The sequence below is a fragment of the Arachis hypogaea genome, chromosome 19 (assembly GCF_003086295.3).
Source record: "Arachis hypogaea cultivar Tifrunner chromosome 19, arahy.Tifrunner.gnm2.J5K5, whole genome shotgun sequence".
Lineage (NCBI taxonomy): Eukaryota > Viridiplantae > Streptophyta > Magnoliopsida > Fabales > Fabaceae > Arachis > Arachis hypogaea.
In genome coordinates this window covers 127,146,401-127,173,211 of record NC_092054.1, presented here as the reverse complement: position 1 = coordinate 127,173,211, position 26,811 = coordinate 127,146,401, and the positions used below count along the sequence as shown (strand labels likewise).

The window sequence follows — 26,811 nt, the reverse complement described above, 5'->3', positions numbered from 1 at the left end:
TTGAATCCTTTGATTAACTTAAGCTCCCCACCTAACCTATATAACATCCTATACAATTATGTACTAACCTAACTACCCATTCCTCACTCTTTCACATACTCATGCATTTACTTTTGATCATTATACATATGCATTGATTTGTCTTTAAGTCTCACTTTTGGGGCATTTTGTCCCCTCTTTTTTTTTTCTTTTCTTTTCTTGCTTTGTTTGAATCTCTTCTTTTCTTTTCTCTTTTCTTTTTTTTTTTGTTTTGTCTCTTATTTTCTTTTCTTTTTTCCTTTTTTTTATCAACGCATATGGTCTACATATGAATATGTATCCACTTCCCAATATTTTTAATAAAAACAATCAACATGCTCTTACCTCAACCAATGTCCCCCTCTGTTTCCCCACACTTGTATGACACACACACTCTAACCTAAGCTATTCAAGGATTCAAATAGGGACATTCATGGTTTTTCGCTTTCGGCTTGTAATGTGCTAAAATTAAGAATAAGTGGGTTTAGCGTAGGCTCAAAGTTGGTTACAAAGGTTGTTATAAGGTAAGGTCATTTAGGTGAGTGGCTAAGTGAATTTATGGCATCAATCATGTACATGCATTCGTACATATAACAATGGACATATAGAGTCAAACAAATTAAGGATCACAATCATAGAGAGAGAGAGAAATGCACACAAGAAGGAAGGTAAGTGGCTAGAAGATGTAGCCACGCTATTAGGCTCAAAACTCGCCTGCTTGTGTTCTTGGCTCAAAATCTATGTTCCAAATTACATTCTTCAAACAAGCTTAGCATAAAAAATTTTCAAAATTTTCAAAATTGGTAGGGTTGCCTTAAAATTATAGTTTCCTAAGAAAGAAGTCACTACTCTAACCAAGTGGACTTATCAAGAGATAACTATCATGCAAAGGGGCTCAAAAAGTGAAAAACCTAATCATGCAATCTATCCTAAATAACAAAAGAGATTCAAAATTTATTTGGGTGTTACTTATGGAGACCGGTCGGTCGGCCAATCTCCCCACACTTAGAAGTTGGCACATTCCTCCGTGCCTTGGGTGAGACGTAGTGGTTGATCAGCTTTCGAGTGTCCATCATCTTCTCCATTATCGCTATCCTCATTGTCGGTGCCGGTGGATGTGAAAATTTCCGGTTCTTCCATAGGTGGTGCTAGGCAATTTAGAAGCTTCTTGACAAAAGTGTATCGGCGTTGGTTGCGCCGCTCATAACGATCGAGCTTCTTGTGGAGGTCCTCTATGCGTTGCATGGATGATTTTGGTGGTGCAGTTAAAGTGGTGGGAATGTTCATGGGGATGTCTATGTTCGGATCCTCGGTGTCCGCCGGAGGGTTGAGGTATCTCCCGGTTGGAAAAACATTACCGTCCATCGGGATCATGGTCCTCCGGTCCTTAGTCTCTCGGGGGACACCGGCTGCGGCAACTAAGTCGATCACCAAAGTGGGGAAGGTTAGGTTTCCCTTAGCATGGATGCGGCCCATAGCCTGGCGAACGAGATGGGGAATATGAACCGGCTCTCTGTGAGGACACACCAAACCGATAGGGCTAACTCGCCAGTGATAGATGAGCCATGGGTGCTTGGGAGCACATAATGGGCTAGAATTTGGGCCCATGCATGAGCCTCCACGGTGAGGTAGCGTGCGTCGATGCCCTTGGGCCGGGGTCTCATCCTTCCCTGAATCCAGAATGATTCGGGTATGGCAATAACCTTAAGGATGGCATCCCAGTTAGACCCATATTTGCATCGTGCCGACAAAATCTCTTGATATGCATCAATTCCTTCCGTGGACGGTCCGGTCTTAAGCACATTTTGAATGGCCTCCTCTGTGACAAGAACTTGTCTTTGACGCATAAATACCGATGCAAGGGATGATGAGTGGTAATTGGTGTAAAATTCTACCACCCATGACAAGTTTACTTCACGTGACTTCCTCAATAGGAACTCCCATTGCCGCCGCTCGATGCGGGGCATCACAAGCGGAATGACATGAGCCGGAGGGGCTAGAAGAGGCTCCGCGTGATAGTTCCTTTCTTTGATCAAGGGGTAGACAAGTTCGAATAGCGGTTGGGAAACTTGTTTGGATCCCTTGCCGGGTTGTCCTTTTCCAAAACATCGATGTTAGCAACGCTCCTTGTCTTATTGAGGAGGGGCTTGGCTCTAGGCGCTTGGTGTGCTTTGCTAGTGGACCGTGGGGTGCCTTCTTGGACGCCTTTCCGTTGTCTCTCTTGATAACCATCCTAGAAAAGAGGAGAAAGGTGACGAAATTAAACTCAAAGAAGCACCAAGAAATGATAGTCATGCAAGTGATAAAGCGTAAGAGAATGAGTGTCTTAGATACATGACAGCTGCAACATGTAACTAAGGCAATAATGAATACCATGGCCAATCACTAACATGTGATGTAGGAGTAGTATAGGCATGCAAGCAAGAAGCATGAGGAGTACACACTCTCAATATCAATAACAAGAAGTAAGTGTTAAGGGATGAGCATGTAAAAATGAAGCAAGAAGAGTAGTAAGCTCAATGCACATATGAACAAGTAAGTGAATGAGAAAGAACACTAAATGGGAAACACTAAGTCAAATTTAACTCAAAAAATCATGTATGCCTTTCATCAAACACTTGGTGTGCATCCCTTTTTATGACAAAAATTAGAGCAAAGGTGACAATATAACATCCCACAAAGCATCATCAATCATCATAGCATACCATACATTGCAAGAAAAAGCCATTAAGAAAACCCAACTCATCAATGCAAGAGGAATCCCCGCTTTTAACACCCATAAGAAAATGAAAAAGAAAGAAAATCCACAAACAAACTAATCATGAATGAGAGCTAACTAAGAAGAAGAGTAAGGAAATGCAACTAATGAAAGGAAGGAAAGAAAAGAGAGAGCTAAGCAAGAGAAAGGAAAAGTGAGGAATACCTTGAGAAGACGAAGAAGAAGAAATGGGGTATGTAAGTGAGAGGGGAGGTAATGAGGAGTATGAGAGAGGAGAGGGGAAAGAGGGATGTGGGACCGCCGGAGGTGGTGGTTGCCGCCGGTGATAGGGGCGGAAGAGAGGTGGTAGAAGTGGAGAGAGGGGGTAGAAGTGGAGAAGAAGGGTGAAGGTAAGAAGAGGGGAGAAAATTGAAAGAAAAGGCGCGCTAGAGGTAATTGGGTTGCGAGACTGACGCGCGCACGTACGCGTGCATGGGCAAAATATAGCAGGGGCGTGGACGCGTCTAGTGCACGTACGCGCGAAGTGGGTGATATGTAAGTGTGCGCGCGAGCGTCAGGTGCGCTTGTGTGTGCGTCTTGGTTGTGCCTCCAGCATAATGTGGGCACAACTTTGGCTCAACTCTTGGGAAGAAGTATCAGAAATTACATTGACACGATCGACGCAGACGCGCACAGTGCGCTTACGCGTCGATGTGCGTATCGTCTGAGGGGCGTGTGCGTGCCAGGTGCGCGCACGCATGAGTCGAGTCAGGCGTAAGGCACAATGTTAGCCTAGAATTAGTACAACTCTCTGGAAAATGAACCAGGAGCGCAGATGGCACCAACGGCGCGTACGCGGCTAGTGCGCGCACGCGCGCTTTGTGCGATTAAATTCTTATGCCGATATAGAAATTAGCAATGAATTCAATCGTGAGTATAGTCTAACCGACACGCAAATATCGCATCAAACAATTCTAAAATCTATGACCGAGAGTATTACTCCCAAGTCGTTCTCCCTAGGAATTGCCTTAGAATGCACATTATTGATTAGGAAGTCTTTTGTGGTTTTGAGAGTTGGTGCAATAATTCAAGCTAAACAAATGTAAACAACAATTGATTAAGATAAAGGCCTTGGCTAAGGATGAGTATTGGAAGTTCCACCATTGTAGTTTCCTTCGATTGTGATGATAATTGATTATTTCTTCACCTAGTTAACCCCCTAATAATGGAGGAAAGTCAAGTGAAAGTAACTAACTTGAGTCACAAGTCCTAGTCTAACCCTAGAGAAGTCTAGCTTTAGTGCACTCCAAGTCAATTAGCAATTCTCAATTCTCAATCAACAATTGATATCCTCTACTCAAGTGTCTCCAATAACTCAACCCCTAAGCCAAGTAAGAGAAATCTACTCCATAGCTAGGGTTGTCATTTTCACAAACAATTGGTCGGCAATCATAGAAGACATGATGAAATTGAGAGAAAAGAATTGAATTAAAGCTATCTAATTCAAGCAATCATCAACAATCAAGCAATTGAATGAAATTCCTCAATTCATTAATCAAAATTCAAAGTACCTAGGTCACAAATCCAAAATCCAAGTGAATGAATCAAAAGAGCACTAATTGAGAGTAGAAGAAGAGTAGATCTACAACTTGTATCAAAGTAAAAGTGAATTAGCAATGGATCTCACCAAGAAATCAAAGGAGAATTGTAATGGAGAAAGGAAAATCCTAGAGAGAAGTTGGAGTTTCTCTCTCTAAAAGCAAAATGTAACTAACTCCCCAAAATATCTAGAATAATGTCTAATTGTCTCAACCCCCCTAATCCTTGGTCTTCTTATGCTCATCCCGCCAAAATTCTGCCCCAAAACAGGGCCTGCAACTGCCTGAAATCGCTGGTTGATGAGCGGATAATTTATACGCTTTTTGACATTGTTTTTAGTATGTTTTTAGTAGGATCTAGTTACTTTTAGGGATGTTTTCACTAGTTTTTATGTTAAATTCATATTTCTGGACTTTACTATGAGTTTGTGTATTTTTTTGTGATTTCAAGTATTTTCTGGCTGAAATTGAGGGACTTGAGCAAAAATCAGATTCAGAGGTTGAAGAAGGACTGCTGATGCTGTTGGATTCTGACCTCCCTGCACTCAAAGTGGATTTTCTGGAGCTACAGAACTCAAAATGGCGCGCTTCTAATTGCGTTGGAAAGTAGACATCCAGGGCTTTCCATCAATGTATAATAGTCCATACTTTGGCCGAGTTTAGACGACGTAAAAGGGCGTTGAACGCCAGTTCTACGCTGCTGTCTGGAGTTAAACGCCAGAAACAAGTCACAAACCAGAGTTGAACGCCAGAAATACGTTACAACCTGGCGTTCAACTCCAGAAAGAGCCTCTACACGTTTAACATTCATGCTCAGCCCAAGCACACACCAAGTGGGCCCCGGAAGTGGATTTATGCATCAATTACTTACTTCTGTAAACCCTAGTAGCTAGTTTATTATAAATAGGACCTTTTACTATTGTATTAGACATCCTGGATTGTATTCTGATCCTGTGATCATGTTTTAGGGGGCTGGCCATTCGACCATGCCTACCCTCTATTCACTTATGTATTTTCATACGGTAGAGTTTCTACACTCCATAGATTAAGGTGTGGAGCTCTGCTGTTCCTCAAAGATTAATGCAAAGTACTACTATTTTCTATTCAATTCATCTTATTTCGCTTCTAAGATATTCATTCGCACTTCAACCTGAATGTGATGAACGTGATAATCATCATCATTCCTTATGAACGCGTGCCTGACAACCACCTCCGTTCTACCTTAGATTGAATGAGTGTCTCTTAGATCTCTTAGTCGGAATCTTCGTGGTGTAAGCTAGAATGATCGCGGCATTCAATAGAATCCGGAAAGTCTAAACCTTGTCTGTGGTATTCCGAGTAGGATTCAATGATTGAGTGACTGTGACGAGATTCAAACTCGCGATTGCTGGGCGTAGTGACAGACGCAAAAGGAGGGTGAATCCTATTCCAGCATGATCGGGAACCTCAGATGATTAGCCGTGCCGTGACAGGGCATCTTGGACCATTTTCACAAGAGGAGGGGATGTAGCCACTGACAACGGTGATGCCCTTGCATAAAGCCAGCCATAGAAAGGAGTAAGACTGATTGGATGAAGACAGCAGGAAAGCAGAGGTTTAGAGGAACGAAAGCATCTCTATGCGCTTATCTGAAATTCTCACCAATGATTTACATAAGTATTTCTATCCTTCTTTTATTATTAAATTTCGAAAACCCCATTACTATTTTATATCCTCCTGACTGAGATTTACAAGGTGACCATAGCTTGCTTCATACCAACAATCTCCATGGGATTCGACCCTTACTCACGTAAGGTATTACTTGGACGACCCAGTGCACTTGCTGGTTAGTTATGCGAAGTTGTGAAGATATGTTTAGACCATGGTTCTGTGCATCCGTTTTTGGTGCCATCGCCAGGGAATCAATTTCGAACAACAATTAACAACCTGAGTAACAATTTCGCATATCACTGGTCATATTTTCTTCTTAAAAAATTACGTGCGCCCATCGGCGCGTACGCGTACGGTGCGCGTGCGCGCCCATGTCCAGGTTCCAAAACTCTAATTTTTCCAGGCTCCTTCTATTCATGCATGCTTCCTTCATCCCTCTTAGCCATTTTTGCCCTATAACTTCTAAAACCACTTAACAAACAGATCACGGTATCGAATGATAATAGAGGAGGATTACGATATATCAATTTTAATGCAAAAGAAGCATGTTTTCATCTATGAAGCAAAGTTCGGGAAGGAACACAAAATCCTGCATTTTTATATGAATAAGTGTGGAAGATCATTGATAAAACCCTCAAAATCTATACATGATAAACCCTAAAAATGGGTTTATGTATATACACCAGTGAAGGTGTTGGATTATATATTATAATTATGTTTGTGGATAACTCGAGTTGGGGATGCGCGATAGAGGGACAGTCCAATAGTTAGCTACCAGGACTTGTCGGGTTGGCTTTATAACCGACAGATGAGATTCATCAGCCACTAAGACAGGCATGCATCATATGCATTATATGTGATTTGTTTGGAATGCTGATGAGCGGATAATTTATACGCTTTTTGGCATTATTTTTAGTATGTTTTTAGTAAGATCTAGTTACTTTTAGGGATGTTTTTATTAGTTTTTATGTTAAATTCACATTTCTAGACTTTACTATGAGTTTGTGTGTTTTTCTGTGATTTCAGGTAATTTCTGGCTGAAATTGAGGGACTTGAGCAAAAATCAGATTCAGAGGTTGAAGAAGGACTGCTGATGCTATTGGATTCTGACCTCCCTGCACTCAAAGTGTATTTTCTGGAGCTATAGAACTCAAAATGGCGCGCTTCCAATTGCGTTGGAAAGTAGACATCCAGGGATTTTCAGCAATATATAATAGTCCATACTTTGGCCGAGTTTAGAAGATGCAAAAGGACGTTTAACGCCAGTTCTACGCTGCAGTCTGGAGTTAAACACCAGAAACACGTCATGAACCAGAGTTGAATGCCAAAAACACGTTACAACTTGGCGTTCAACTCCAAAAGAAGCATCTACACGTGTGAACTTCAAGCTCAGCCCAAGCACACACCAAGTGGGCCCCGGAAGTGGATTTATGCATCAATTACTTACTTCTGTAAACCCTAGTAGCTAGTTTAGTATAAATAGGACTTTTTATTTACATCAGAGGCAGATCTTTGATTAGTTTTATGCGATCTTAGACTCTCATGGGGCTGGCCATTCGGCCATGCCTGGACCATTATCACTTATGTATTTTCAAACGGTAGAGTTTCTACACTCCATAGATTAAGGTGTGGAGCTCTGCTGTTCCTCATGATTTAATGCAAAGTACTACTATTTTTCTATTCAATTCAACTTATTCCGCTTCTAAGATATCCATTCGTTCCCAAGAACATGATGAATGTGATGATTATGTGACGCTCATCATCATTCTCACTTATGAACGCGTGCCTGACAAACACTTCCGTTCTACATGCAAACAAGCTAGAATGAATATCTCTTAGATATCTAATACAGGGGACTGAGTCCGAGTTATTAGTATCTTCGTGGTATAAGTTAGAACCCATGGATGGCCATTCCTGAGATCCAAAAAGTCTAAACCTTGTCTGTGGTATTCCGAGTAGGATCTGGGAAGGGATGGCTGTGACGAACTTCAAACTCGCGAGTGCTGGGCGTAGTGACAGACGCAAAAGGAGGGTGAATCCTATTCCAGTATGATCGAGAACCTCCAGATGATTAGCCGTGCCGTGACAGAGCATTTGGACCTTTTTCACAGAGAGGATGGGATGTAGCCATTGACAACGGTGATGCCCTTACATAAAGCTTGCCATGGAAAGGAGTAAGACTGATTGGATGAAGACAGCGGGAAAGCAGAGGTTCAGAGGAACGAAAGCATCTCTATACGCTTATTTGAAATTCTCACCAATGATATACATAAGTATCTTTATCTTTATTTTCTGTTTATTTGTTATTATTATTCGAAAACTCCATAACCATTTAATATCCGCCTGACTGAGATTTACAAGATGACCATAGCTTGCTTCATACCAACAATCTCCGTGGGATCGACCCTTACTCACGTAAGGTTTTATTACTTGGACCACCCAGTGCACTTGCTGGTTAGTTGTGCGAAGTTGTGAAGTTATGTTTGGACCATGGTATTGTGCACCAGTTTGTTGGCGCCATTGCCAGGGAGAGAACGAACAACAAATTTTACAACCTGAGTAACAATTTCGCATACCAAGTTTTTGGCGCCGTTGCCGGGGATTGTTCGAGTTTGGACAACTGACGGTTCATCTTGTTGTTCAGATTAGGTAATTTTCTTTTTCATTTTATTTTCAAAAATAAAAAAATTGTTTTCAAAAATCTTTCAAAAAAAATTAAAAATATACAAAAATCCAAAAAAATTAATAAAATCAGAAAATCAAAAATATTTTTGATGTTTCTTGTTTGAGTCTAGAGTCAATTTTTAAGTTTGGTGTCAATTGCATTTTTCTAAAAATTTATGCTTTTTTTTTTGAAAATTCATGCATTCATAGTGTTCTTCATGATCTTCAAGTTGTTCTTGGTAAGTCTTCTTGTTTGATCTTCATATTTTCTTGTTTTGTGTCTTTTCTTGTTTTTCATATGCATTTTTGCATTCATATTGTTTAAGCATTGCAAATTTCTAAGTTTGGTGTCTTGCATATTTTTCTTTCATTAAAAATTTTCAAAAATAAGTCTTGATGTTCATCTTGATCTTCAAAGTGTTCTTGGTATTCATCTTGACATTCATAGTGTTCTTGCATGCATTGTGTGTTTTGATTCATAATTTTTATGTTATGAGTCTTTTTCATGTTTTTCTCCCTCATCATTAAAATTCAAAAATCCAAAAAATATCTTTCCCTTTTTTCACTCATAAATTTTCGAAAATTTGAGTTGACTTTTTCAAAACTTTTTAAAATTTAGTTGTTTCTTATGAGTCAAATCAAATTTTCAATTTGAAAATCCTATCTTTTTCAAAATCTTTTTCAAAAATCAAATCTTTCTCATTTTTTCCTATTTATTTTCGAAAATATTACTAACAATTAATGTGATTGATTCAAAAATGTAAAGTTTGTTACTTGCCTAATAAGAAAGGTTCAATCTTTAAAATTTTAAAATCAAATCTTTTTGTTTCTTGTTAGTCAAGTAATCAACCTTAATTTTCAAAATCAAATCTTTTTAATTTTCTTTTCAAATCTTTTTCAAAATAAAATTTCAATCATATCTTTTTCAAATTCAATTTCAAAATCTTTTCTAACTTCTTATCTTTTTAAATTGATTTTCAAATCTTATCTTTTTGTTTCAATCATATCTTTTTAAATTTCAATCATATCTTTTTCAAAAATAAATTTCAAAACTTTTTCAATCAATCTTATCTTTTTGTTTCAATCATATCTTTTTCAAAACTACCTAACTAATCCTGTCTTTTATTTCCAAAAATTCCCTCTCTCCTTTTTCAAAATTCCTTTTTAATTAACTAATTGTTTTAATTTTAATTTAATTTCAACTTTAATTTTCGAAATCTAACTTTCAATTTTAATTTTTATTTTAATTAATTTTCGAAATTCCTTCTCTTTCTCATCTCCTTCTATTTATTTATTCATCTACTAACACTTCTCTTCCATCCAAAAATTCGAACACCACCTCCCTCTCTGTGTTCGAGTTTTCCCTTTTCCTTTCTTTACATTACATTCTCTTCTTCTTCTACTCACACAAAGGAATCTCTATACTGTGACATAGAGGATTCCATATTTTCTTTGTTATTCCCTTCTTTGTCATATGAGCAGGAGCAAGGACAAGAACATTCTTGTTGAAGCAGATCCTGAACCTGAAAGGACTCTGAAAAGGAAACTAGGAGAAGTTAAAATACAACAATCCAGAGACAACCTTACAGGAATTTTCGAACAGGAAGAGGAGATGGCAGCCGAAAATAATAATAATTCAAGGAGGATGCTTGGTGACTTTACTGCACCTAATTCCAATTTACATGGAAGAAGCATCTCCATTCCTGCCATTGGAGCAAACAATTTTGAGCTGAAACCTCAATTAGTTTCTCTGATGCAGCAGAACTGCAAGTTTCATGGACTTCCATCTGAAGATCCTTTTCAGTTCTTAACTGAATTCTTGCAGATATGTGATACTGTTAAGACCAATGGAGTTGATCCCGAGGTTTACAGGCTTATGCTTTTCCCGTTTGCTGTAAGAGACAGAGCTAGAATATGGTTGGACTCTCAACCTAAGGATAGCCTGAACTCTTGGGATAAGCTGGTCAAGGCTTTCTTAGTCAAGTTCTTTCCTCCTCAAAAGCTTAGTAAGCTTAGAGTGGATGTTCAAACCTTCAGACAGAAAGAAGGTGAATCCCTCTATGAAGCTTGGGAGAGATACAAGCAACTGACCAAAAAGTGTCCTTCTGACATGCTTTCAGAATGGACCATCCTGGATATATTCTATGATGGTCTGTCTGAATTAGCTAAGATGTCATTGGATACTTCTGCAGGTGGATCCATTCACCTAAAGAAAATGCCTGCAGAAGCTCAAGAACTCATTGACATGGTTGCTAATAACCAGTTCATGTACACTTTTGAGAGGAATCCTGTGAGTAATGGGACGCCTCAGAAGAAGGGAGTTCTTGAAATTGATGCTCTGAATGCCATATTGGCTCAGAATAAAATATTGACTCAGCAAGCCAATATGATTTCTCAGAGTCTGAATGGAATGCAAGCTGTATCCAACAGTACTCAAGAGGCATCTTCTGAGGAAGAAGCTTATGATCCTGAGAACCCTGCAATAGCAGAGGTAAATTACATGGGTGAACCCTATGGAAACACCTATAATCTCTCATGGAGAAATCACCCAAATCTCTCATGGAAGGATCAACAAAAGCCTCAACAAGGCTTTAATAATGGTGGAAGAAACAGGTTTAACAATAGTAAACCTTTTCCATCATCCACTCAGCAACAGACAGAGAGTTCTGAGCAGAATCCATCTAGCTTAGCAAATTTAGTCTTTGATCTATCTAAGGCCACTCTAAGTTTCATGAATGAAACAAGGTCATCCATTAGAAATTTAGAGGCACAAGTGGGCCAGCTGAGTAAGAAGATCACTGAAACCCCTCCTAGTACTCTCCCAAGCAATACAGAAGAGAATCCAAAGAGAGATTGCAAGGCCATTGATATAACCATCATGGCCGAATCCAAGGAGGAAGGGGAGGACGTGAATCCCAAGCAGGAAGACCTCCTGGGATGTCCAGTGATCAACAAGGAGTTTCCCTTTGAGGAACCAAAGGAATCTGAGGCTCATCTAGAGACCATGGAGATTCCATTGAACCCCCTTATGCCATTCATGAGCTCTGATGAGTATTCCTATTCTGAAGAGAATGAGGATGTTACTGAAGAGCAAGTTGCCAAGTTCCTTGGTGCAATCATGAAGCTGAATGCCAATTTATTTGGTAAAGAGACTTGGGGAGATGAACCTCCCCTGTTCACCAATGAACTAAATGCATTGGATCAACTGAGATTGCCTTAGAAGAAACAGGATCCTGGAAAGTTCCTAATACCTTGTACCATAGGCACCATGACCTTTGAGAAGGCTCTATGTGACCTTGGGTCAGGAATAAACCTCATGCCACTCTCTATAATGGAGAAACTGGGAATCTTTGAGGTACAAACTGCTAGAATCTCATTAGAGATGGCAGACAACTCAAGAAAAGAGGCTTATGGACAAGTAGAGGACATGTTAGTAAAGGTTGAAGGCCTTTACATCCCTGCTGATTTCATAATCCTAGACACTGGGAAGGATGAAGATGAATCCATCATCCTTGGAAGACCCTTCCTAGCCACAACAAGAGCTGTGATTGATGTGGACAGAGGAGAGTTGATCCTTCAACTTAATGAAGACAACCTTGTGTTTAAAACTCAAGGTCATCCTTCTGTAAACATGGAAAAGAGGCACAGTAAGCTTCTCTCAAAACAGAGTCATATAGAGCCCCCACAGTCAAACTCTAAGTTTGGTGTTGGGAGGCCACAACCAAACTCTAAGTTTGGTGTTGAACTCCCATATCCAAACTCTAAGTTTGGTGTTGGGGAGTCTCAACAATGCTCTGAACATCTGTGAGGCTCCATGAGAGCCCACTGTCAAGCTATTGACATTAAAGAAGCGCTTGTTGGGAGGCAATCCAATTTTTATTTATCTAATTTTATTTTTATTTTTATTGTTCTTTCATGTTTTATTAGGTTCATGATCATGTGGAGTCACAAAATAAATAAAAAAAATTAAAAACAAAATCAAAAATAGCAGAAGAAAAATCACACCCTGGAGGAAGGGCTTACTGGCGTTTAAACGCTAGTAAGGAGCATCTGGCTGGCGTTCAACGCCAGAACAGAGCATGGATCTGGCGCTGAACGCCAGAAACAAGCATAGAACTGGCGTTCAACGCCAGAAACATGCTGCATCTGGGCGTTGAACGCCCATAACAAGCATCAGTTCAGCGTTTAAACGCCAGAATTGCATGCAAAGGCATTTTACATGCCTAATTGGTGCAGGATGTAAATCCTTGACACCTCAAGATCTATGGACCTCACAGGATCATCTCAGGATCTGTGGACCCCACAGGATCCCCACCTTCCCTCCTCATGATCCTAGATTCTTCCACATCTTCTTCTTCATCTATTCTTTCTTCTCTTGCTCGAGGGCGAGCAATATTCTAAGTTTGGTGTGGTAAAAGCATAAGCTTTTTGTTTTTCTATTACCATTGATGGCACCTAAGACCGGAGAAACCTCTAGAAAAGGGAAAGGGAAGACAAAGGCCTCGACCTCCAAGTCATAGGAGATGGAGAGATTCATCTCAAGGGTCTATAGCTCAGTGGTAGAACATTTGACTGCAAATCAAGAGATCCCTGAGATACCTCAGGGGATGCACCTTCCTCCACAGAATTTTTGGGAGCAAATCAACACCTCCCTAGGAGAATTAAGTTCCAACATGGGACAATTAAGGGTGGAACATCAAGAGCACTCCATCATCCTTCATGAAATTAGAGAAGATCAAAGAGCAATGAGGGAGGAGCAGCAAAGACAAGGAAGAGACATAGAAGAGCTCAAGGACATCATTGGTTCCTCAAGAAGAAAACGCCACAATCACTAAGGTGGACTCATTCCTTGTTCTTAAATTTTCTGTTTTTTGTTTTCTTTATGTTAAGTGCTTATCTACATTAGTGTCTTATTACATGATCATTAGTATTTAGTAACTTTGTCTTAAAGTTATGAATGTCCTATGAATCCATCACCTCTCTTAAATGAAAAATGTTTTTAATTCAAAAGAACAAGAAGTACATGAGTTTCGAATTTATCCTTGAACTTAGCTTAATTATATTGATGTGTGACAATACTTTTTGTTTTCTGAATGAATGCTTGAACAGTGCATATGTCTTTTGAAGTTGTTGTTTAAGAATGTTAAATATGTTGGCTCTTGAAAGAATGATGACAAGGAGACATGTTATTTGATAATCTGAAAAATCATAAAAATGATTCTTGAAGAAAGAAAAAGCAGTGAATACAAAAGCTTGTAGAAAAAAAAAGAGAAAAAAAATAGCAAAAAAAAATAGAAAAAAAAAAAGAAAAAGCAAGCAGAAAAAGCCAAAAGCTCTTAAAACCAAAAGGCAAGAGCAAAAAAGCCAGTAGCCCTTAAAACCAAAAGGCAAGGGTAAATAAAAAGGATCCCAAGGCTTTGAGCATCAGTGGATAGGAGGGCCTAAAGGAATAAAATCCTGGCCTAAGCGGCTAAACCAAGCTGTCCCTAACCATGTGCTTGTGGCGTGAAGGTGACAAGTGAAAACTTGAGACTGAGCGGTTAAAGTCAAGGTCCAAAGCAAAAAAAAGAGTGTGCTTAAGAACTCTGGACACCTCTAATTGGGGACTTTAGCAAAGCTGAGTCATAATCTGAAAAGGTTCACCCAGTTATGTGTCTTTGGCATTTATGTATCCGGTGGTAATACTGGAAAACAAAGTGCTTAGGGCCACGGCCAAGACTCGTAAAGTAGCTGTGTTCAAGAATCAACATACTGAACTAGGAGAATCAATAACACTATCTGAACTCTGAGTTCCTATAGATGCCAATCATTCTGAACTTCAATGGATAAAGTGAGATGCCAAAACTATTCAAGAGGCAAAATGCTACAAGTCCCACTCATCTGATTGGAGCTATGTTTCATTGATAGTTTGGAATTTATAGTATATTCTCTTCTTTTTATCCTATTTGATTTTCAGTTGCTTGGGGATAAGCAACAATTTAAGTTTGGTGTGGTGATGAGCGGATAATTTATACGCTTTTTGGCATTGTTTTTAGTATATTTTTAGTAGGATCTAGTTACTTTTAGGGATGTTTTCATTAGTTTTTATGTTAAATTCACATTTCTGGACTTTACTATGAGTTTGTGTGTTTTTCTGTGATTTCAGGTATTTTCTGGCTGAAATTGAGGGACTTGAGCAAAAATCAGATTCAGAGGTTGAAGAAGGACTGCTGATGCTGTTGGATTCTGACCTCCCTGCACTCAAAATGGATTTTCTAGAGCTACAGAACTCAAAATGGCGCGCTTCCAATTGCGTTGGAAAGTAGACATCCAGGGCTTTCCAGAAATTTATAATAGTCCATACTTTGGCCAAGTTTAGACGACGTAAAAGGGCGTTGAACGCCAGAAATACGTTATAACTTGGCGTTCAACTCCAAGAATGACCTCTACACGTGTAACATTCAAGCTCAGCCCAAGCACACACCAAGTGGGCCCCAGAAGTGGATTTATGCATCAATTACTTACTTCTGTAAACCCTAGTAACTAGTTTATTATAAATAGGACTTTTTACTATTGTATTAGACATCTTGGGACGTCTGGTTCTTAGATCAGAGGGGCTGGCCATTCGGCCATGCCTGAACCTTTCACTTATGTATTTTCAAACGGTAGAGTTTCTGCACTACATAGATTAAGGTGTGGAGCTCTGCTGTTCCTCAAAGATTAATGCAAAGTACTACTGTTTTTCTATTCAATTCAACTTATTCCGCTTCTAAGATATTCATTCGCACTTCAACCTAAATGTGATGAACGTGACAATCATCATCATTCCCTATGAACGCGTGCCTGACAACCACTTCCGTTCTACCTTAGATTGAATGAGTATCTCTTGGATCTCTTAATCAGAATCTTCGTGGTATAAGCTAGATTGATGGCGGCATTCATGAGAGTCCGGAAAGTCTAAACCTTGTCTGTGGTATTCCGAGTAGGACTCTGGGATTGAATGACTGTGATGAACTTCAAACTCGGAGTGTTGGGCATAGTGACAGACGCAAAAGGAGGGTGAATCCTATTCCAGTATGATCGAGAACCTCAGATGATTAGCCGTGCTATGACAGAGCATTTGGACCATTTTCACAAGAGGATGGGATGCAGCCATTGACAAGGGTGATGCCTCCAGACGATTAGCCATGCAGTGACAGCGCATCGGACCATTTTCTAGAGAGGATAAAAAGTAGCCATTGACAACGGTGATGTCCTTACATAAAGCCAGTCATGGAAAGGAGTAGGATTGATTGGATGAAGACGGCAGGAAAGCAGAGGTTCAGAGGAACGAAAGCATCTCTATGCGCTTATCTGAAATTCTCACCAATGATTTACATAAGTATTTCTATCCTTATTTTATTATTTATGTTCGAAAACTCCATAACTATTTTATATCCGCCTGACTGAGATTTACAAGGTGACCATAGCTTGCTTCATACCAACAATCTCCATGGGATTGACCTTTACTCACGTAAGGTTTATTACTTGGACGACCCAGTGCACTTGCTGGTTAGTTGTATCGAAGTTGTGAATGAAAAACAATTTATTGAGACGTGCGTGCAGAGTTTTTGACGCCGTTGCCTGAGATCACAATTTCGTGCACCAAATTTATATTTTTGGACTTTACTATGAGTTTGTGTGTTTTTCTATGATTTCAGGTAATTTCTGGCTGAAATTGAGGGACTTGAGCAAAAATCAGATTCAGAGGTTGAAGAAGGACTGCTGATGCTGTTGGATTCTGACCTCCCTGCACTCAAAGTAGATTTTCTGGAGCTATAGAACTCAATATGGCGCGCATCCAATTTCGTTGGAAAGTAGACATCCAGGGCTTTCCAGCAATATATAATAGTCCATACTTTGGCCGAGTTTAGATGACGCAAAAGGGCGTTGAACGCCAGTTCTACGCTGCAGTCTGGAGTTAAACGCCAGAAACACGTCACGAACCAGAGTTGAACGCCAAAAACACGTTACAACTTGGCGTTCAACTCCAAAAGAAGCCTCTGCACGTGTGAACTTCAAGCTCAGCCCAAGCACACACCAAGTGGGCCCCGGAAGTGGATTTATGCATCAATTACTTACTTCTGTAAACCCTAGTAGCTAGTTTAGTATAAATAGGACTTTTTATTTAAATCAGAGGCAGATCTTTGATTAGTTTTATGCGATCTTAGACTCTTATGGGGGCTGGCCATTCGGCCATGCCTGGACCATTATCACTTATGTATTTTCAAACGGTAGAGTTTCTACACTCCATCGATTAAGGTGTGGAGCTCTGCTGTTCCTCATGATTTAATGCAAAGTACTACTGTTTTTCTATTCAATTCAACTTATTCCACTTCTAAGATATCCATTCGTTCCCAAGAACATGATGAATGTGATGATTATGTGACGCTCATCATCATTCTCACTTATGAATGCGTGCCTGACAAATACTTCCATTCTACATGCAAACAAGCTAGAATGAATATCTCTTAGATATCTAATACAGGGGACCGAGTCCGAGTTATTAGTATCTTCGTGGTATAAGTTAGAACCCATGGATGGCCATTCCTGAGATCCGAAAAGTCTAAACCTTGTCTGTGGTATTTCGAGTAGGATCTGGGAAGGGATGGCTGTGACGAACTTTAAACTCGCGAGTGCTGGGCGTAGTGATAGACGCAAAAGGAGGGTGAATCCTATTCCAGTATGATCGAAAACCTCCAGATGATTAGCCGTGCCGTGACAGAGCATTTGGACCTTTTTCACAGAGAGGATGGGATGTAGCCATTGACAGCGGTGATGCCCTTACATAAAGCTTGCCATGGAAAGGAGTAAGACTGATTGGATGAAGACAACGGGAAAGCAGAGGTTCAGAGGAACGAAAGCATCTCTATACGCTTATATGAAATTCTCACCAATGATACACATAAGTATCTTTATCTTTATTTTCTGTTTATTTGTTATTATTATTTGAAAACTCCATAACCATTTAATATCCACCTGACTGAGATTTACAAGATGACCATAGCTTGCTTCATACCAACAATCTCTGTGGGATCGACCCTTACTTATGTAAGGTTTTATTACTTGGACGACCCAGTGCACTTGTTGGTTAGTTGTGCGAAGTTGTGAAGTTATGTTTGGACCATGGTATTGTGCACCAGTTTGTTGGCGCCATTGCTAGGGAGAGAACGAACAACAAATTTTACAACCTGAGTAACAATTTCGCATACCAAATGCCTAATTGATTGCATCATTACTTGCTAATTGCCTAATTTCTTTATCTGCTTCCTACTTGTGCATTCTTTGCTTGATATAGTTGTGTTTGCTTTTCCACTACTGTTGGCGGTTGGGAATCCTTAAGTTAGTCGCCTATTTACATTTGATATGGTTTAGTTATGTTTATACACTTTAATTATAATTTGAAAGTTCTAGGATTGCCTTCGGCTTTTCCAGGACATTACATGTTAGATATTTGGGCACTGTTACCATGCTGAGAACCTCCGGTTCTCACCCATGCAGATTTTGTGGTTTTCAGATGCAGAACGTGAGGCTCCTCGCTGAGGCATGCTTGAGACTTCCTTTTAGCGGAGATCCTTAGCTTTTGGGTTTTTATTTTGATCATTTTATACTTCTTAGATACTTATATTCTCCACTGTATGTACATATTTGTATTAACTCCTCTTAGAGGTTATTTCGGAGAAACATGTTTTGTATATTGTCCTTTGGGTTGTCTTTTGGGATTTCCTTACTGTATATGTATGTATACTGTATGCTCGGACCGGTTATATTCGCAAGCCGAGCCCCGAGTCTTGATATATGTAATTTTGGCACTCTTTTGTATATCTCTTCGCTTTAACTTAATCTCTAACTATTCGTTTATGTTATCGATCGAAGTGTTGCGCTTTTGATTTGTCGGTTTTGATTTACCCACTTTTCTTCAAAGGCTCCTAGTTATGAACATTTTTGCAATGCTATACGTACTATATTTTCTTTTTAGAGGTTGTAATATCTCGCCACCTCTTTTTTATGACTTAAGCATAAGACTCTGTGTGGTAGGTGTTACATTATGATATCAGAGCAGTTCATTTCTGTAAAACCTAAGGGACGGACTGACTATACTTCTGTGCATTCTCTGTGTCTGTGTTTATGTGCCATTAGGATATCTGACTGATATAACTGGCATAAACGTTCGTGAGCATGCATTTGGGACTTTGAAGCACTAGACTTTCGATATTGAGACTAATCAACTTGATATCGATTGTTTGGTGTGTCTAAGAACCAGATGGCGTCTCGTGGGCGCGGTCGTGGGTGTAGTCGAGGTCAGGGACGGAGAGGTAATGAGGTAATCATACCGGCAGGTAGTTTGACCAATTTCGTGACTGCAATGACGAGTGTTGTTGGTGTTGTTGGTGCTGTTGGTGCTGCGACCATCTGAGTGATGGATGGGATGGAACCACAGGCTGGAGATGGTAATGATGGTGGTAATAAATATGAAGGTGGAGATAATGTTCCGAGCACTGGAGTACCAGTGGGATATCCGAAGCGAGTTAACACGGGTCCTGCAACGGGAGAAAGCTCAAGGGGGAATGAGGTTGCAAGGAGTAATCGCCGGGAACCCTTCACAAAGAAAAAGAAAAGGATTACACCTAGGAGCCAAAGCTTCAAATGGGGTCGTTATGTCACTTCACATTCTCAGCGTCGGAACAATGATCGGGGGAATGACAACCGTCCAGAGCTAAATTCAAAAGAGCAGGCCAGTACTCACCCGGAAGATTTCAAGTGCACGAGATGCACCGAATACCATCCAAACAGATCATGCAGGACCGGACTAGACGTATGTTACCGGTGCAGGAGACCAGGGCATATGTCTTGGGATTGTCGATATAGAGAAGGCCGGGATACAACCAAATCTGATTTTCAAACCCGAGGTAATTGCAAATTAGCAGTTGAATCTTTAACTACCTTGCATACCATTAATATGTAACGATCGTTCGTGATGCATGATAAGTTTTGATAATCGCGAAGTCCAAGTCGATGACTAGCCGAAGCCTATTAGTTGTGAAGACGGGGTAATATCTAGTTAACTTAAAGTAGTGGCTAAGCTCTTGAAGGATAACGATCAAAGTGTCGTGGCGGAAGCAGGTTGGATTATATCTCAAGAATGAGGAGTGTTGATGGGTACACAGAATTATTGTTTGAAATCTAGTGACGGTGGAACTTTGAGGAAGAGGAATAGAGCGAATTCAACCTTTTGCTGTTAATTGTTAAGAGGCATTTGAAGATGGGACTAAATTCCTACCACGAGAAAGTTTTCGAGACAACTCTTAAAGGTGTACCCAGATTTCCATCTCGGAGAAAGAGTGACCTTGTGATAGACTTGTGCCGAAAGCCGGATCAGTGGTTGATTGCACCACAAGCGGAGACACCATTACAATCAGTAGAACTTAGGATTAAGTTGAAGGGAGTACTGGAAGAGAGAATTGTCCAACTAAGTGTTATCTTGTGAAAATTGCCCGTTATACCAGTGAAGAAGGGAGAGGACGACGGGAGACTTTGTACGAGAAGAAATGTGCCAACGAATCCTTGTAACACGATCTAATCTTCCCTTTGAATCCTGTGTTGAGACTCTATCTGGAGTTCTTCTTAAACTACTAAATCATCTTTCCAGTTGTACTCTTTATGCGCATAAACCTTGTTTCTTCCAGGATGAATTTGAGCTTGTCCCGGTATAATCACGTAATCCTTGAATCTTGAGAGTTCGCTGTGAATAGAATTTCTCCTATTCGCAAACCGTATTCTTCAAAGTCAGCTAAGATTCCTTGACTCTATACGCTTTGTTCTTCCTACCAAAAGGGTCCTTGATTTGAACTTTTCTTAAGATGCACCTAGGTTCCTCTCCTTGTGCATTCCATTATTCCAATACAGCTCTGTTTGACCGTATACAAGATTTTCTTTCTAACTCCTCATGAACACTGTTCATAATGATCATTCGTCTTTCGATCTTAATGCCTTTTCGAAAATTAACTCAAACTTATATCAATATCGCATATGAATCCTAACTGTAACCATCGAGGTGTTGTTTTCCATAGGGCGATACTTTTGGACGCAGGAGATGAAGCTTGTAAGTATGCGACATTAAGAGGAATTGTGGAGCTTTGAATCCTTGCGGACTGTAATACCTATGAGTAAGTTAACACGCTAGAGTGTACCGTCTATATGGATGCCTGAATGCGAATTTCAGATCTATATGTAAAGGTGCATTTGGTACCCGAGCCGAACGAACCATTTGAGGTGTATTGTGATGCCTCACTAAAGGGTTTGAGCTGCGTGCTGATGCAGCATCAGAATGTGGTGGCGTATATTTCACGACAGTTGAGACCTCACGAAGCTGATTACCCAACACACGACCTGGAACTTGCAGCAGTTGTGTTTGCACTAACAGTGTGGAGGCATTACCTCTATGGAGTTAAGTTCCGAGTCTTCTCTAATCATAAGAGCCTGAAATACCTCCTTGATCATAAAGAGCTTAATGTGTGACAGAGGGGGTGGATGGAGTTACTGAAGGACTACGACTTTGAGTTGAATTATCATCCGGGGAGGGCAAATGTTGTGGCAGATGCGCTTAGTAAAAATTGCTGTATGCTTCTTGGATGATGCTTCGAGAAGAGGAGTCACTTAGGGCATTCGAGAGTCTGAAGGTTGGTGTTCAGGAAGTGTCTGGAGCTTTGTGTTTGAGTCGGTTACAAATCTCAAGTGATTTTAAATCCGAACTCCTGAAGGCTCATCAAAACGATGACGCATTGTCTAAGGTGTTGCCGGCCATTGAGCAAGGGAAGCAGTGGAGAGTATCAGAGGATCAGGATGGGTTATGGAGATTCAAGGGTCGGATTATTGTGCCGGATGTTGGGACTTTGCGACAGGATATCTTGAAAGAAGCGCACAAAAGTGGATTTTCTGTTCACCCTAGGAGTACTAAGATGTACCATGACTTAAAGGCTATGTTCTGGTGGCCTGGTATGAAGGATAATGTGGCGGAATATGTATCAAAGTGCATAACTCGTCAAAAGGTGAAGATTGAACACCACAGACCTTCTGTGATGTACAACCTTTAAAGATCCCACAATGGAAGTGGGAGAGCATTGCGATAGATTTTGTGTCAGGATTGCCGAGGACTAGAACCGGATTTGATGCTGTTTGGGTGATTGTGGACCGGCTGACAAAGTCGGCTTCTTTTTACCCATTCGGGTAAACTGTACTCTGGAGGAATTAGCGCGCTTGTATATCAAGGAGATTGTAAAACTTCATGGTGTGTCTACTACTATAATTTCTGACAGAGATCCCCGTTTCACTTCAAAGCTCTGAGGTGCATTTCAGAGAGCTTTTGGAACTCGCTTGAGCTTGAGTACAGCGTACCATCCTCAAACAGATGGTCAATATGAAAGGACCATCCAGACCTTGGAAGATATGTTGAGGGCTTGTGTTTTGGACCAACCGGCGAGATGAGGTCGCGATATGCCACTAGTGGAGTTTGTGTACAATAATAGCTACCATGCAAGCATTGGAATGGCTCCGTATGAGGCTTTGTATGGGAGAAAATTCCAATCTCCGCTATGCTGGTACGAGGCTGGAGAGAAAGGTCTGTTAGGGCTAGAATTGATAGCTGAGACTACCAAGCAAGTTAAGAAAATCAGAGATAGGATGCTCACTACTCAGAGCCGTCAGAAGAGTTACGCCGATCAGAGGTAGAAGCCCTTAAAATTTGAGGAAGGAGACCATGTTTTCCTTAGAGTTACTCCGACTACAGGAATAGGTAGAGCGATTAAGACAAAGAAGTTGAATCCCCGATACATCGGTCCGTTTCAGATTCTTGAGAGGGTTGGACCGGTGGCATATCGGATGGCTCTACCGCATCACCTTTCGAACCTGCATGATGTGTTTCACGTGTCACAGCTTCGGAAATACACTCCTGATGCTAGCCATGTGTTAGAACCTGAATCGGTTCAGTTAGAGAAGATTTGAATCTACCGGTGACTCCGGTCAGGATTGATGGCATGAGTATTAAGAAGTTGCACGGAAAAGAGGTTCCTTTAGTGAAAGTGGCATGGAGTTGAGCCGGTGTTGAGGAGCCCGAATGGGAGCTTGAGTCGGAAATGCGAGCAGACTACCCACGCCTGTCTCAGGTAACTAAATTCGAATTTTGTGGGCAAAATTCCTATTTAGGTGGGTAGAATGTAAAACCCGGTTAATTTATAGCTAATTAACCCATAAATTAATATATATTCTAGAATGGGAGAAATGAGGTTTTTATGGTTTAATGTGGTAGAGAAATTTAAAACGAGAATTTCGACACTAATTTTAAAGAAATCGGCCCAAAATTGGGCCGAACGGGCCAAACGGACCCAAGTTGGGCCCAAGGGCCCAGCCAAGCCTCATTTATTAATGAGAGCTCAGCTCTCTTCTCCCCAAAACAACACACACACGCTGCACAAAGAAAGGGAAAGGGGAAAGATTGAAAACCCTTGTTCCTATTCACTTCCAACTTCAATTGTTGATAACTTTTGATCCGGAGCTCCGATTGACGCATTGTTTGCAGCCAAGCGACCGCGGAGTTGAGCTCTACAAAACTCACACAAGCAATTATGAGGTAAGCCACGTTTTCTTCTTCAAATTCCCAGCCTTGATTTTCGAGTTTCTTAGGCAAAATGTTGAGATTTTGAGCTCCTTTGTGTTATAGGATCAAATTAACTTGAGATGAAGGCTTGTTCTTGCTCCTTTAATCCTTGGGTAAGGTAAGAGACCTCAAACCCTAGTAAGAATATTGAATTTGAGGTATTGGGTATTGAGTTATTGTGTTTTGATGTGATATTATGGCTTAGGCTTTATGTATATGTGTATTGGAGCTTGATTGGTGGTTTTAGAAAAGCTTGGAAAGGAGCTTGGTGCTTGGAAATCTGTTTTTGAGGCTTTGGGAACCTTGAGAGGTGAAAATCTAAGTGTTCCGGGTGGAACAGAAATCGGCCAAGGTATGATTTCAATTTTCTGTATCTAAAATATAATGTGGTATGAAAACGTAGGCTAGTGGCCTTAGGATAGGATTTTGAAATAAGGAAGTAGTTGATGAATGATGTAAATTGTGTTGTTATGCATGAACTTAGTGGATTGTGACATATTGATATATTTGATGAATGAATTGGATTGGGTTGGATATATGGATTGATACGTTTAATTGATGGAAAGGTTGAAGCTCTTGTTGATGAGCATGTTTTTTTGTGTGATATTGATATGTGAAAATATATAGTGATTGGTGAAATTGGTTGTCGTTTTGGAAATTGAGAGAGAGAAGGATGAATATTGAATTGAGTAATGAAATATTGATTATGATGTGAGATTTAGTTAAATATGGTAGGTTGATGATCGAAAGGGGTTTGGGAATGATTGAGAATTGGAATGGTTGAGTTTTGAACTGATTTGGTATGAATTGGTAAATGTATGTTTGAAAAAGGGGAGTTTATAAGTTTTGGTGAAAATTAGAATTTTAACGAACTTCAACGGATCATATCTTGAGCAATATTTTTTGAAATTTGATGATTTTTATATCAATGGAAAGATAATTTTATAAGCTTTAAAATGGTTTCAATTTGGTGGAAATCCGAATTTGGTGCAAGGAGATATGATCATTGGAAGTTTGGGTTAGAAATCTGAATTCTGCAACTTCTACAGAATTCTGTGATTTCTGGTTTGTGTGCGTACGCACAGCCCTGTGCGCACGCACACACTGCGAAAATTTGGTCCTGTGCACACGCACAGCTTTGTGCGTACACACAAGCGAAGACAGGGCTGCTGGTGGCAGCGCTAGCAGGCCCTGTGCGCACGCGCAACCAACGAGGGATTCCGAGATGTGTATACGCACAAGCTGTGCGCACGCACATGTTGGGAATGGCACACTGGTGGCGGCGCTAGCACACGTTGTGCGCGCGCCCCACCCTGAAGATTTCGCTTTCTATGCGTACACACAGGCCTGTGCGCACGCACACGTTTAAAAATATTTTTGGGCGTGCGCACGCACACCCCTGTGCGTACGCACGCGACCCAGTTCTTTTCTAAAACCTTGTTTTCAAGCTCTTCACATTCCCAACAAGCTCGTAACCTTCCAGAATATTATTTCACACTTATAAACCCCCAATTTCATCCCTTAAGTCTTAATTTGATGTAAAATGCCTAGTGAATGAAAGTAGGCTAGTGAAGAGGGAAACTTGTAGGTGAAGAAAGGGGATAGTATGAAGAGTTATGATTAACGATGATGAGATGAGTTGTTAAAGAGGATGGTGGAGTGTTGTGTATGATGTGAGCCGAATGGCTGAGGGTGATATGAGCCGAAGGGCTGTATGTGATGATGATTAAGGCTGATTATGAATTATGAGTTGGAAGCCGAATGGCTGAGATGAATATTACTGTATGGCTGTGATTAAATGCATATATGCTGAATTGAATTGTTGATATTATAATTGTTGCACTCCACTTATCTGAGATACGAGTTTTCCTGGGTGAAAGCAGTGGCTAGCCACCACGTGCTCCAGGTGGAGACTTGATACTCTGTTGATCCTATGTCGTAAGTGTGGCCGAACACTGTGAAAGTTCCAGATGAGCTCGCCCCCGTAAATATACACCAGTGAAGGTGTTGGATTATATATTATAATTATGTTTGTGGATAACTCGAGTTGGGGATGCGCGACAGAGGGACAGTCCAATGGTTAGTGGTGCACGAAATTGTGATCATCAACAATGGCGCCAAAGGACTTGGAGCTCTTAAACGTGAATCACACTTTGTCACAATTCCGCACAACTAACCAGCAAGTGCACTGGGTCGTCCAAGTAATACCTTACGTGAGTAAGGGTCGATCCCACAGAGATTGTCGGCTTGAAGCAAGCTATGGTCACCTTGTAAATCTCAGTCAGGCGGATTCAGATGGTGATGAGGAATTGATAATTAAAAGATGAATAAAACATAAAATAAAGATAGAGATACTTATGTAATTCATTGGTGAGAATTTCAGATAAGCGTATGAAGATGCTTTGTTCCTCCTGAACCTCTGCTTTCCCATTGCCTTCTTCCAATCATTCATACTCCTTTCCATGGCAAGCTTTATGTTGGGCATCACCGTTGTCAATGGCTACTTCCCGTCCTCTCAGTGAAAATGTTCTATGCACACTGTCACCGCACGGCTAATCATCTGTCGGTTCTCGATTATGTTGGAATAGGATCCATTGATCCTTTTGCGTCTGTCACACGCCCAACACTCACGAGTTTGAAGCTCGTCACAGTCATCCCTTCCTAGATCCTACTCAGAATACCACAGACAAGGTTTAGACATTCCGGATCTCAGGAATGGCCGCCAATAATTCTAGCCTATACCACGAAGGTTCCAATCTTAGATTAGAAACCCAAGAGATACACATTCAAGCTTGTTTGCATGTAGAACGGAAGTGGTTGTCAGTCACGCGTTCATAGGTGAGAATGGTAATGAGTGTCATATAATCATCACATTCATCGTGTTCTTGGGTGCAAATGAATATCTTGGAGAAGAAATAGACTTGAATTGAATAGAAAAACAGTAGTACTTTGTATTAATTCATGAAGAACAGCAAAGCTCCACACCTTAATCTATGGTGTGTAGAAACTCCACCGTTGAAAATACAAAAGAACAAGGTCTAGGCATGGCCATGAGGCCAGCCCCCAAACGTGAAAAGGTCTATCAAAGTATGATCAGAAGATGAAAATACAATAGCAAAAGGTCCTATTTATAGAAAACTAGTAGCCTAGGGTTACAGAAATGAGTAATTAATGCAGAAATCTTCTTCCGGGCCCACTTGGTGTGTGCTTGGGCTGAGCATTGAAGCTTTCATGTGTAGATACTTTTCTTGGAGTTAAACGCCAGCTTTTGTGCCAGTTTGGGCGTTTAACTCCAGCTTTTGTGCCAGTTCTGGAGTTAAATGCCAGAATTCTTGAGCTGACTTGGAACGCCTATTTGGGCCATCAAATCTCGAGCAAAGTATAGACTATTATATATTGCTGGAAAGCCCAGGATGTCTAATTTCTTACGCAATTGAGTGCGCCCCAATTGGGCTTCTGTAGCTCCAAATAATCCACTTCGAGTGCAGGGAGGTCAGAATCCAACAGCATCT

General features: G+C 40.6%; 1 non-coding gene across 1 annotated transcript; it reads right to left on the bottom strand.

The window, feature by feature from the left end:
- Positions 1–10,636: 10,636 nt before the first annotated feature.
- On the bottom strand, positions 10,637–10,744 carry LOC112780618 (small nucleolar RNA R71). Its single transcript, XR_003191442.1, has one exon. It is a non-coding gene; the product is annotated as a small nucleolar RNA R71 (small nucleolar RNA).
- Positions 10,745–26,811: the final 16,067 nt, after the last annotated feature.